The following is a 12,479-nucleotide window of genomic DNA, read 5'->3' on the forward strand; positions in this document are numbered from 1 at the left end:
ACATGATTAATTTATTTTCTTGGAACTGAATTTAATTACAAACTAATTCACAGGTGTTATTTTTAGGAGCATATATTTTTGGTTATTTTTAACCATAATTATTAACGAGTTAAAATTATGTTTAGTTTTATTTATTCTTTACCATAATTATTAACGAGTTAAAATTATGTTTAGTTTTGGTTATTTTTTACCATAATTATTAACGAGTTAAAATTATGTTTAGTTTTATTTATTTTTTACCGTAATTATTAACGAGTTAAAATTATGTAATTATGTAATATTAATTTGTTTTGGTTATTTTTTACCATAATTATTAACGAGTTAAAATTATGCTTATAACTAGTTAAATCAAAAAAATACTTTTTATTTAGATAAAAACTGAAATGATTATGACAATAAAACTTGCATGGAAATTATGCTGCTTGATTTTTTTTCTACTAAACGCTAATTTATTTACCAAACCTACACATTCCAAAACACCATTAATTTTTAGATTTTTCATTTGGGATATTTTAATTTATTATAAAACATGATCTTTATGAGACTTGCTAATAGATGACGTGGATAGGAAACTTACAATAAATCTTAAGAAAATTGTTATTGATTTCGGAATATGTAATAGGCTCGTTATTGCATTCATGTTCATCATGGTTTGAATCTGTTAAAATGCTCATTTCGCATAAAATATGGAATGTAAAGACATTAATTCATCAATTATTTATTAGCTGTGAGCACTAAGGTGTTCCGAAATGACTGCCATAAATGTATATAAAGCGTGTTCATATGAAAAATGTATATATTAAGAGTGCTCATGTGCTACTTGTATCTATGTTTTTGTTTATATTTGTTACCTATCGAACTTACAGATAGCTCCACGATCGTCTTAAAATCAAGCAATTTAATGTAAATAAAACCTTTTTACTTAATTTTCGAATATAAACGTATTTTTTATGCTCAAAAACTTAAGAATAATGTTTTAATTGTGTGAATGTTTCTACAGTTTAAAAATAAATGAAAATTGTGCTTTAACTTTTAGAAACGGTTTTGCGCATAAGTGTAATAGAAAGTACATTTTTATTGAATCATATATTTAATTCCTTTTTTTTCCTAATCATTTGAGCCTAGCTTCAAAATTGAAATTCTTGAAATGAAGGCTTGTTGTTTTATTGTCAAAAATAGAAATTTAGTTGGCTTTTAGAACCACAATGTTTATATGTTTCTATCCAAATTAAATAAATGCAACTTAAATGTAAAACGGAATAAATCACTCTATTGGTCCTTTTGAAGTATATTTAATTTTAAAAAATAATTTTCCTGACAAGAAAAATATTTAAAAATAATATACCTAGTTTCAAAGGATGAAGCTTCGCATAAAAATTGAAAAACAAAACATTATCGAAGAGAAAATGTGAATATCTTTAATATGTATTTATTTTTTAAGAGTAAAAAGCTAGTTCTATAATTTGCCCATAAAATTTTGCTTGATACATAAAGAAATACAGCAAAACATACATAAAATAATTGAATGTTAATGCGTAACATATTTTGTATACTTAATTTATTTTTCAGCTCCAGTGTTTAGTTTTTAACAAACATTAATTGAATTTGCGGAAAAGGTGAAGAAAATTCCATTGAAAATTATTAAAAATAATATTTAAAGACCATTTACTCTTTTCACAATTGTGGAAAATCAGCCTTTTTAGAAAACATAACGATTGCTATAAAATAAATTAAAATTGCGTAAAATTGCGTGCCAATTAAATATACACAATACTGAAATTAATTTAAAATTGTGTAAATTTACTTATTCATTTATTTTTGGCAAATGCTCAAGTTGTTTAACCTTTTCTAAGATTTTAAAAACAAAATTTTATTTCTAGGTTTGCAGTTCTTAGTCGGTCGTCACAGACAGTTTCCATTTTATTTTTTAATGAATTTAATAATTACTTTTTTAATGAATTTAATAATTAGAATATAAATGTAGTAAAGTTAATGAAGCCAATTATTTTATTTCGGTGTATTGCGTAATCGACTCTTTAGGTTGTTTAAAGCTTTAATTAATGCGGAAAAACCCTTAGTTTTCAGAAATGTCATTTAAAGTTCTAAAATTTTCTAATATTATTAAAGGCAATTTGTAATATTATTTGTAATATTATTATTGAGTATCATAAAGTAATAGTTGTTGTAATAGTTATAAATGGATGATTTATTTATATGCGTTTTCGTTCAAGTGTATATCGCTGTCGAATTACTTTCCAACGTGTTTACAAAAATTTTACACTTTAATTTGTATTCTAATGCAATAAATGTTTATATGAAGAATATGCAGCTAATTACTTTATAATATTATTCTAACACTAATATAGTTCCTAAAAGTATTAAACAAATAAACCCAATTAACTGGAGTAGTATGATATTGCTTGATCAGGATCCCTGATTTTAAAATCTCTGATTTGAGTCTTGAAAATGGGCGCCTATTTTTAAGCGCTTGAAAGATGTCGACTGCTATTTCAAATTTGCATATTTTTGAAGTGAATGAAGTTTTTAATCAAGTAAGTCCTAACGAGCTTGTATGGATCAGGGGATAGAGTGCTGGCCTTTCAATGAGATAACCCAGGTACCCAGGTTCGAATCCCAGCTGTGGCAAATTCTTCTTTTGGTTCGCACCAACCACAGTGCTGACGTAAAATAGCCTTAGTGGAAGATAATTCATGGGTTAGAATCCTATTGCAGTCGGACTAACCGTAGTAGATTATCATGGTTTTCCTCTATGTAACGCAAATGCTGTTTAGTTACATGAAAAGTCCTTCGCAAAAACTAGTTTTTTCTCTTGTCTTTTGGGTTGGGCTCAAAATTACAAGACTTTGGAACTGAACAAGTCGTAAGCTCAGCACTGGGCCGGCTGTTCAGTGCCAGTTATAAAATAAGATATATTTGAGAAAAAAATATTCAATTAGTTTTTTTAATAACTCAATGCGATAATAATAGGAATAAAAATTGTTTCTCATTTACAAACAGTTTTAAAAATATCGGGATAAAATCCTTAAAACTAATGACTATTTTTTACCACAGGAAAAATATTTCATTATTTTTGAATTTATCATTTCCTGGTGATAATATAAAAAGCATCAGCAAAGCAATGCATTTAAAGAGTTATTGTATTTGCTCCAAGAAAAAAAAATCCCTATTAGTTCTAGGATTACAGCATTTTATCCCTTGTTATTTCTTACTGTATATGCTTTTCCCCTTAAGGCAAGTAATTTTCTCTAGCATTACATACATCCAGAAAATGCAATTGCTTACGTTTTATCAAGCAGCAGCATCCCATGACCGTAAGAATAATAAAGTTTGGATTATACACATTCTAGAGCAAAAACAATTTTTATTGGGCAATAAAATCTCGGCTCTTTTCAACGCACTTAATCAGATTTTCATAAACTGTTTTTTTTTATTTGTTCACAGTAAAGTCGCCAAGATTGGAATTTTTAAGACACAATATTTTATTTAACACTGGTTACTTTAATTGCAATTTATGCGCCATATAAATATAACCTCACTTTCTATGACCATAATTCAAAGTTCTGTTCATGAATAAATTCATAAATGGGCTTTTTCACCCTATTATAATAAGAATGGGTAAAAATTGTTGTTAAAAGAGAGATACTGATAAAAGATAAGTCTTTAAGTTTACTTTCACAAGTTGTTGTTGCATTTTTAATTGTAAGTTTGTTATCAATATCTTTTGTTTAAATATTCTATGAAGTTTGCCTATGTTAAGTACTTATTTATTTATGTGTAATTTATTCTTCGTAAACGATAGTTTAAAATATTGAGATTTAGTTATTGCTAATATTCAAGTTACTCCTTGGGGATTTTAATCAACCAACAAAACAAGTTAAGATGTTAAATTATTACGGAATTCTATGACTGTTTTATTATTCTAAAATGTGTGTGTTAGCAATATTAATACATTTTAAAAGGCTTAAAGATTTAAATTTTTATTTGCATTGTATTATGTTCTGCAGTATTATTACAGACATTCTAAATAGTATATTTATTGCACTCAAATGTTACTCATGAATGGTTTTCAGGCTTTCTCAAGGCACTAAATACAATAGTAAGAGTTGCGGCTCTGAAGCCTATTAAATATTTATTAAAATTTAACAACATATCAATTATTTGTTTTGAATTCTCATGTTTAACCATTTACACCAATAACTTAATGCACAGTATAAAGCAAAAATTTTGAGTAATGTTTTTCTGTTCGAACTATTTTTCCAATAAAAATTTCTTCATGATGTAAAGTAGTAATTTTTAACTTTTGTCGTCTCGTATGGGGAGCAGCTAATAATAGACGTGGAAATTAACTTTAACAAACTTCAAACGAGGATTTGAAAAATTGAATTCAAAAATGTTGAAACTGTCGAACGCATTTCATGTTTTTAATACTTAACTAGGGGTCCCGCAGTGGACTGATCGTTTAGACACTGTTCCCAGCCGATCACCGAAGTCAAGCATCACTGGCTGCTGTCAGTGTGCGGGTGGGTGACCACTTGGATCAGTCTGCGTAGGGACCAAGGGTGTGTGGTATTGGTCCTCGTTAAACTGTTCTACCGTAAAGTGCTCCACTTTGCGTGCAGGTCGTCGGGTTACCGAAGCCATCCCCTCTGCCGAGGACCAAAATTGTGATTTCATGTTTTCGGATCATCCTCAGGGATGTTTCCCAGACCGTCGCCAATAGCCCATTGTGCAGCTCTAGAGCAACGGAAATGAACTACAACAACAGTGACTTAACTTGGGCTGTAGTAGCCCAGTGCTTAGAGAATCGGACTCCGAGACGAAAGGGTCGCGGTTCGATCCTCGACTCCGCTAAGACCCACCGAGTACATGCGATATACGTGCTCGTAAAATCTGTTGAATCGAATGTCCTGTGGTCAGTCACTGAGAAGTTCCATGGGTGCAGCAAATCTGGATGAAACCTTCTCCCCCTTCAGTTCTATGTTTAAATTGCGGAAACTTCGTAAAACAATAGTAATGGCATGTCTCTGGATCTTCTTCAGGGATGTTTCACAGACCGTTGCCATAGCCCATTGTGCAACTCTAGTGTGACGTCAACAAAGTACCTACATACCCATCTAATTCCTAATTTAAATATATGTAATAACTTCTCATATATAAGAGCTTCTATAGCTCTGTGGTTAAAGCGGAAGAATTCGCGTAAAATATGTGTGTTTGAATCCAGCTCCTGCCTTTCAAATAATAATTTCGCCATTTTCTTCCTATACAAGCTGTATGCAAATGGATTTAAGCTTTCGATAATTTTGAGCATATATGTAAATTAGTTTTACTTATTCTTACACGTTCCTAGAATGTTCTAGAATATACGCTGATTCGTGTACAAAGCAGGGAAATAATTTTGATGGGTTGTTGCTTGCGAAAGTAACTAACAGTTGTGTGTAAAGCTCACTTATTTAATACTTAAAGCATCAGAATTCGATTTTGAGAGTGAAAATATTTGTGTTTATTTTATCAGCTTCATTACAAAGACAGGGAAATACATGCCTTTTCCTACTTGTCTTTCGATTACTAAAAAAATCAGAAAAAATGTTTTATATTAATCTACTGCTACGAGTTTGGAATTCAACTGTTGATCACATAGTAAAGAAGAATATGTAAGGAGATGATCAACAAATATGAACTCACAAAGAGTAAAAGCATCGTAAGACGTCAACTGAATGCTGCTGGATTGTGTGCATTCCTGTAGCAAAACATCTCATCCGGATAAAAAATGGGATGTTCAGAAAAAATTTTGCAAAGAAGCATGAAGCATGGGCAGCTAAAGATTGGACGAAAGCAATTCTTTGGGGAGATGAATCCAAATTTAATTTGTTTGGAAGGGATGGCTAACATTTTATTAGTCACTCAAAAGGTACCAGAATGAATCCTCAGTATTAATGGCCCGCAGCGAAATGGATTAGTAATGGCGTGTATAACGTTTCATCAAAATAGCCTCGCTTCTCACATCAAAGGGACTATGAATCAATATGTGAATAAAAATGTTTTGAAGTCCACACTCTACCTTATGCTCGTAGAAAGATGCCTCGTTGGTTTATGTGTCAGCAGGATAGTGACTCTAAGCACACCTCCTAAATAGTGGCAAGTTGGTTTACAGCTAAGAAGATAAAAACTTTTCAATAGTCAATAATTTGACCTAAATCCTATAGAACACTTTTGGAAATTCACCGGAAGAAAAGTCGGGGCACAGAAAGTATTTTCCAGAGACTGAAATCCTTTAGAATCCGAACTGAAAGGATATACATTCAATTATAATTTTTTTTTATATTTTCCTACCTCAACATGATTAATTTCAATAATAGTTTAGAAAAACAACAAAATCGTCTAAATTTTTTTTTTCAATTTTCAAACTCTCGTTTGGTGTTTGTTGGAGTAAGAATTTTCAAGTCCATTATTAGCTTCTCCCAACGCAAGATGACTATAACTACAAAATACTAATTTATATCATTAAGGAAATGTTGCTTACAGAAAAAGTCAAAACAAGAAAACGTATTGTCTCCAAATTTTTGTTTCCGATTGTATAATATGTAGCATAACATAAGCTGCTGTTCCAATTTGCAATTTTTGCTGTCAGTCAATATACTACTGTCACTCATATTAAAATATCACATTTATGTAAAATTACTTGCATTTTTAAAGAGAAAATGTTTCTTTAAATTTATTTTTCTTTTGTAATGAATTTTACCTACAGAAAAAATTGCATCTCTAAATATTAACAGAATACATTTTATACTTATTGCGACCCATTTAATAATGGTCAGATGTAGCCGTTCTTTGTAGGTTTTTTATCACTAATTTCGGATTTCTTAAGGTAATATATACTAGTTAATTATGAAAATCACTTTATAAGTTTTTAATAGCTTCAATATCTGAGATTATTATTTAATTTCTTATATTCTCGCGAACAATAATGCTCCACATGCTTCAATTTTCATACGTTTGTAAACTTTATTTTTTTACTCAAATGCATTCCATAAAAAGAAAAAAAACTTTGATAGAATTTTATAATGAATTTTTTAGATATTTATCCTTAATAAAAACAAAAAGCTCAGCTTTTTTAATAAATTTTTTTACTAACGCGTTTTTGCATTATTTTCTTTTTTTGATTCACTACTAAGACGCTTTTTGGTACCATTATAAATACTCTTAATAGTTTAAAAATTTCTACTAAGCTGTTTTAATATTTATTGGGTCGATTCATTTAGGATTCATAATGTTTACTTTTAAAAATTAACGAAAAATTGGGAAAGTTTATTGGCAGTAAATGATTCATTTCACTTTATTCAACTTAAATTCACACTAAATATATCGGGACCTTTCCTCAAAGTGAATTGTCTGTTGCATTCTATAGTAGAGTTTTAATATTTTCTCAATTCTTTTATTTAAAAAAATAGTTTTATTTGCTAATTTCTGAATAAAAATCATTTGTAGGTAAGCATTTTATGAGTTTATCTGCTTCAAATTTTATAAAAAATCTACCATGATACTCGATTTTATTCCTTTATAGGATTTTCCTCTTTAGTTTCTGATATTCCTAATCAAACAATGAAATTTAGTTTTATGTCTTTAACATGTTAAAACAGTTTATAGATTTCTAAACATATAATGTCTATTTACTTCCATATTAACAAGATTCTTCCATCGATTAATAAGATTCATTTCGAGATGTTAATCCCATCTCTTGAATACCAATGTAATTAAAAAGAATTAGCATATTTTTTCTAGGAATGTTTGCAACGAATGAAAAATTAACTTAAATCTTTTTAATATAAATTATTGTTTATGCATTGATAATTAAAATTAAGTTTTAGTTTCAGAGAATTCCAATAGTATATCTTTGACTGAAGCAATATTTTTGTGAATATAATTTACTGGTTTAATGTATTAAATAATGCATAACACAAGTGTAATGTCTGGATGTTCTGAAAATCGGTCGAAACTTTAAGAGAGTTGATAAAGGGTATCAAGATAATGAAAATATACCATAGAACATGGGTTTGCAAACCACGTTGAGACAGCGAAAATTGCGAAACTCTAATGCAGGTTTCGACGTCACGCTGGGGAACAATTAAAAAAAGACACTACAAATTCATAGAGGTGATAAAAGGTATCTAGATTGGGAAAATATACAATAGAACATATGTTCACAAACTACGTTAAGAACATAAAAACTGAAAAATTCAAATGTGGATTTTGATGTCACGCTGGGAAACAAATAGAAAAGACACTGCAAATTCATAGAGGTGATAAAAGATATCAAGTTAGTGAAAATATTCTAGAGAACAAAGGTTCTCAAACCAAGTTGAGAGTCTGGTGCAGGTTTCGACGTCACACTGGAATACAGTTGCAATAGATACTAAATATCCAGAGATAAAAATAGATTTTGAGTATAACTAAACTTCCTAACCTGTTTTTAAACATATTTGTATGAATTCCTTGAAAAGTAGTATTAGAGAAATAAAGTTTTACTAGTAGTTTTTTGACCAGTATATTCTTTCTTTAAGAGACATGGCGTTTGAATTCCAAACAACTTGATAAGCTACAGAATTTAAGATAATTTTTAAATCTACTATATTTAATAATTTGCTCTATAAATTTATTCAATAAAATCACGTTTAATGATATAAAAATTTCAGGTTTTTCTTTGTTCTTTACGCCTTACTTTCTTGAATCTTATTAAAATTTGAACTTGTATTTTTCATTAATTCTCAATTAAATTTGATAAGGGGAATTATTTTCAATTTCAGAAGATTTTAATTGTTTGTTTTAAATGTAAATTTCGCAAAAAGTTTTACATATTCCATTCAGATGTTTACTGCAAATGTTGATTTGAAAAATATTTACTGCAGCTATAGTAGATTAAAAAAAAATGTTGACTATAAATTTAAATTTAGTTTTGATTGATTCATTCGATCTGGTATTTTTTGAAAAAAAATTTATTTTTCAATTAGCAAGTACAATAATCGTGTCTAAACCTTAAAAAAAATTTCGTTTCTAACAATACTGGTGGCTATAAAGTGAAAATAAATTTTAGTAAGTATAAAGATAGGTTGAACTTTTTTTTAATTAAAATATAATTTATTCTGTAGTAATATGTGTGTAAAATGAAATACTTCCGTAATAATAAAATTTTTTGGAGTTACTCTTGGCTCCAAAATGAAAATGAATTAATTTCCTCCAGTAAAGTATTAGCATAGTCATTACAATTTAAAAAAAGTACTTTCGCTCATTCTTTATGTTTTCTAATTTGAAAGAAAAATAATTAATATGTATAACGCCTTTCAAAGCTGATGAAACTTGCTTGTTTTCTTGATTGGTGCAAAAATTGCAATTTTGTGCTCGACTGAGAAAAAGTGAAAAAAAAAAGTGTTGAAAAGCTACGGTGCATCCACGCACAAAAGAGGATTTGCCAAGAGAGAAAATCCTCTTTTGTACTTGGATGTTAGATACCATTCAATAAAGAAAAAGAACGACGAGTTTTTTCAGTTTTTTAAAAGTATATTGTAATATCGAAGGCAGCTAAAAACAAGCGAGACTCAATTCTTTCATACTCTGAACCTCAAACTAATAAAAACGAATTTCATGAGGGAGTTTTTATTGTTTTAATGCAACACTTTTTTCAACGCGTTTAAAGCGTAAAAAAACTCTCATTATGTTTCTTTCTTCTTTCTATTTTAATCGTTAGCTTCTTATAGTTTTTCTTATAAAAGAAATAATACAGAAAAAAAAATTAATAAAATCTTCGGCTGAAGTGGGGTCGATGAGAAATTTTATATATATTTATTTTTTCATACTTTTATCTCAACTCGAAATTGTGCGATCAATATTATTAACACTTTTAAAATAAAGAGGATATGCATAGAAAATAGAGGGAGTTAATATAGTTCATTTATTTTTACAACAGCGAAAGTCAAAAAGTTTCGTCGTTCATCTTTATTAAATTTTGACTCAATTGTAATTCATTTTGACTCAATCGTAATTCATTTTGACTCAATCGTAATTCATTTTACCCTTTCTGAAGCAATGATTAGGAATTACTAATTAATAATCTCGAGAAACCGAGCAATATTGCCTGATAAAAGAACTTCACTAACTTCAAAAATAGATAAATAGCAAATAACAGTCAACATATTCCAAGTGCTTCCAAGACATTTGCCTATTTTGAAGACTTGTCAGACGTGAAAGAGAAGAAACAAAAGTGATTAGAAGAAACGTACGCCAACGAAAATGGAAAAGTAATGGTGCTAAAGAAAACTAGAAAATCTATAGTAACCAATGGAGAAAAAAGATGAAGTCAAACATAACAAGAAAAACCACAGTGGCCGAGAGGGGCAAATCAGGGTAAAATGCATTTCCACTCGTAATAGAAAGGCGCTGAGGAACTAATGTCGTTAAGAAAGGAATCATCATTCATATGAATAAAACAAGATTCCAGGGCACCAAGAGGAGATTATGTGATTGAAGGGGAAATAATTATGACATTGTCGAAATTGAATTTATACCCAAAATTCCTACAATGTGCACCAACTGATGATTTCTCGAGTACTTGATAATGGACATATCTATTGTGTGAGTCAAAATGTGAGTTATAAATCTTCTGTAATGTGAGTTTTAAATGCTACTTTCAATAATCAATTTTGCTTCGTCTTTTTCTCTTAAGTCTTGAAAAAGGGAGCTTATTTTTGCAGCGCTTGAAACATATCAACTGTTATTTGCTATTTGTATAGTTTTTAATCGAATGAAGTTTTTAATCAGGCAACGATGAGGAAGTTTAATTGGATATTTACGACTCTAATTTGAATAGGTAAGGAAAAACTAAATATAAACACTATTTTTTTCTGTCATTTTTTAAACATTGATAGGAAAAAATTTAGTGATTGATCAAAAAACGTCTGGTACTTTGGACTAAAATTTACTATAAAATTTATTATTCTAGTATCATGTAATTCCAGATGCTTTCTATTGAAACTGGAGAAAAATTATTTACTGTGATAAAAAAAATAATTTTATAGTCTTTCAAAATATATTTAGCAAAAAAAAAAACAAAAAAAAAGGGTTATCAAACAATAACTATCATTTGAGCTAATGATTTATCACTCGTCATTATGGAATGATCAGTAAAATGACTTTTAATTACTTTTGATCAAATGATTTAACTTTTACATACTAACATGGTTTTAGAGTCATATTGTAAATATTTTAATACATTAGTGCATATTCCGATTAATGTTCCCGCTTTTTAATTTAGAAATTTTTATTAGGATTTATGTATGTATTATACACTGAACCATGGTATGAATACTAAACTAAATGTAAAAATAAAAAAATGAAAATTTTGGGGAACATGGGGGAAATACTGGCAAAAAAAGTTAAAAATCGACTCCTTTTCAAATTAGCATAGTGCTGTTGAAATTTACTATTTTTTTTTTATTATTCTTGTTTTATAATACTCATAAAAACTAAACTTAGGGAATAGACTACGATACGCATTATACATAATATTAATATTTAGATCCTTCGCTCATATATCAAAACTTATTTGGCAAAAAAGGCCAAAAATTGCAATTATTTTATATTTTACAGTAAAATAAAAGTAACTAATAATTTAATCAACTAGTCAATTTATTCATTAGACATGTGTATAGGAAACATTTATGCAATATTTCAAGTAATTCGAGTCAAAATATTTTGAGATAATGCAACTTGAGGAAGGAGACAAAAGAGGCTCAATTATCAATGTAATAATGAAATTAAATGAATATATATATATATATATATATANATATATATAAAAGCTTTGTCGGATACCTTAAAGAACTAAATTAGATAGTTTCAATGAGTTGTCTCAGAAAGAAATCTAATTTTTTTTTACATTTACGGGCTTATGACTTTAAAATTATGTAAATAGCCATAATTTGAAAACAATGCAGGTCCTATAGTCATCATAAAACTTTTTTGTAGTATTTGTATTTTTATAGGTTATTATAGAGTACTATAATTCATGAATTTCGCCTGTACATTTATTGTTTTTGTAATATCAGAGACAAAAAATTATATAAATATTAAAATAAATATCTTACTAGCAAATATATTGTGTTTAAAATGTGCGCTGATGTTGAACATTTTAATTTATTCCAAACCTAAAATTAATAAAAAAAATACATGACATAGTTTTCAATGTTTTAATGCAGCGCGTTTAAAGGTTTAAAAAAAATCCCTCATTATCTATCTTCCTTTTTTATAATTTAAGCATTAGCTTCTTATAGTTTTTCTTTTAAAAGAAACAACAAAAGAAATTAATAAAACCTTTTGATGAAGTGGGGTCGATGAGGAATTTTATACGCATTTATTTTTTTTATGCTTTCATTTCAACTTGAAATTATGCGATCAATAATATTAACACT

The sequence above is a fragment of the Parasteatoda tepidariorum genome, chromosome X2 (genome assembly GCF_043381705.1).
Source record: "Parasteatoda tepidariorum isolate YZ-2023 chromosome X2, CAS_Ptep_4.0, whole genome shotgun sequence".
Taxonomy (NCBI): Eukaryota; Metazoa; Arthropoda; class Arachnida; order Araneae; family Theridiidae; genus Parasteatoda; species Parasteatoda tepidariorum.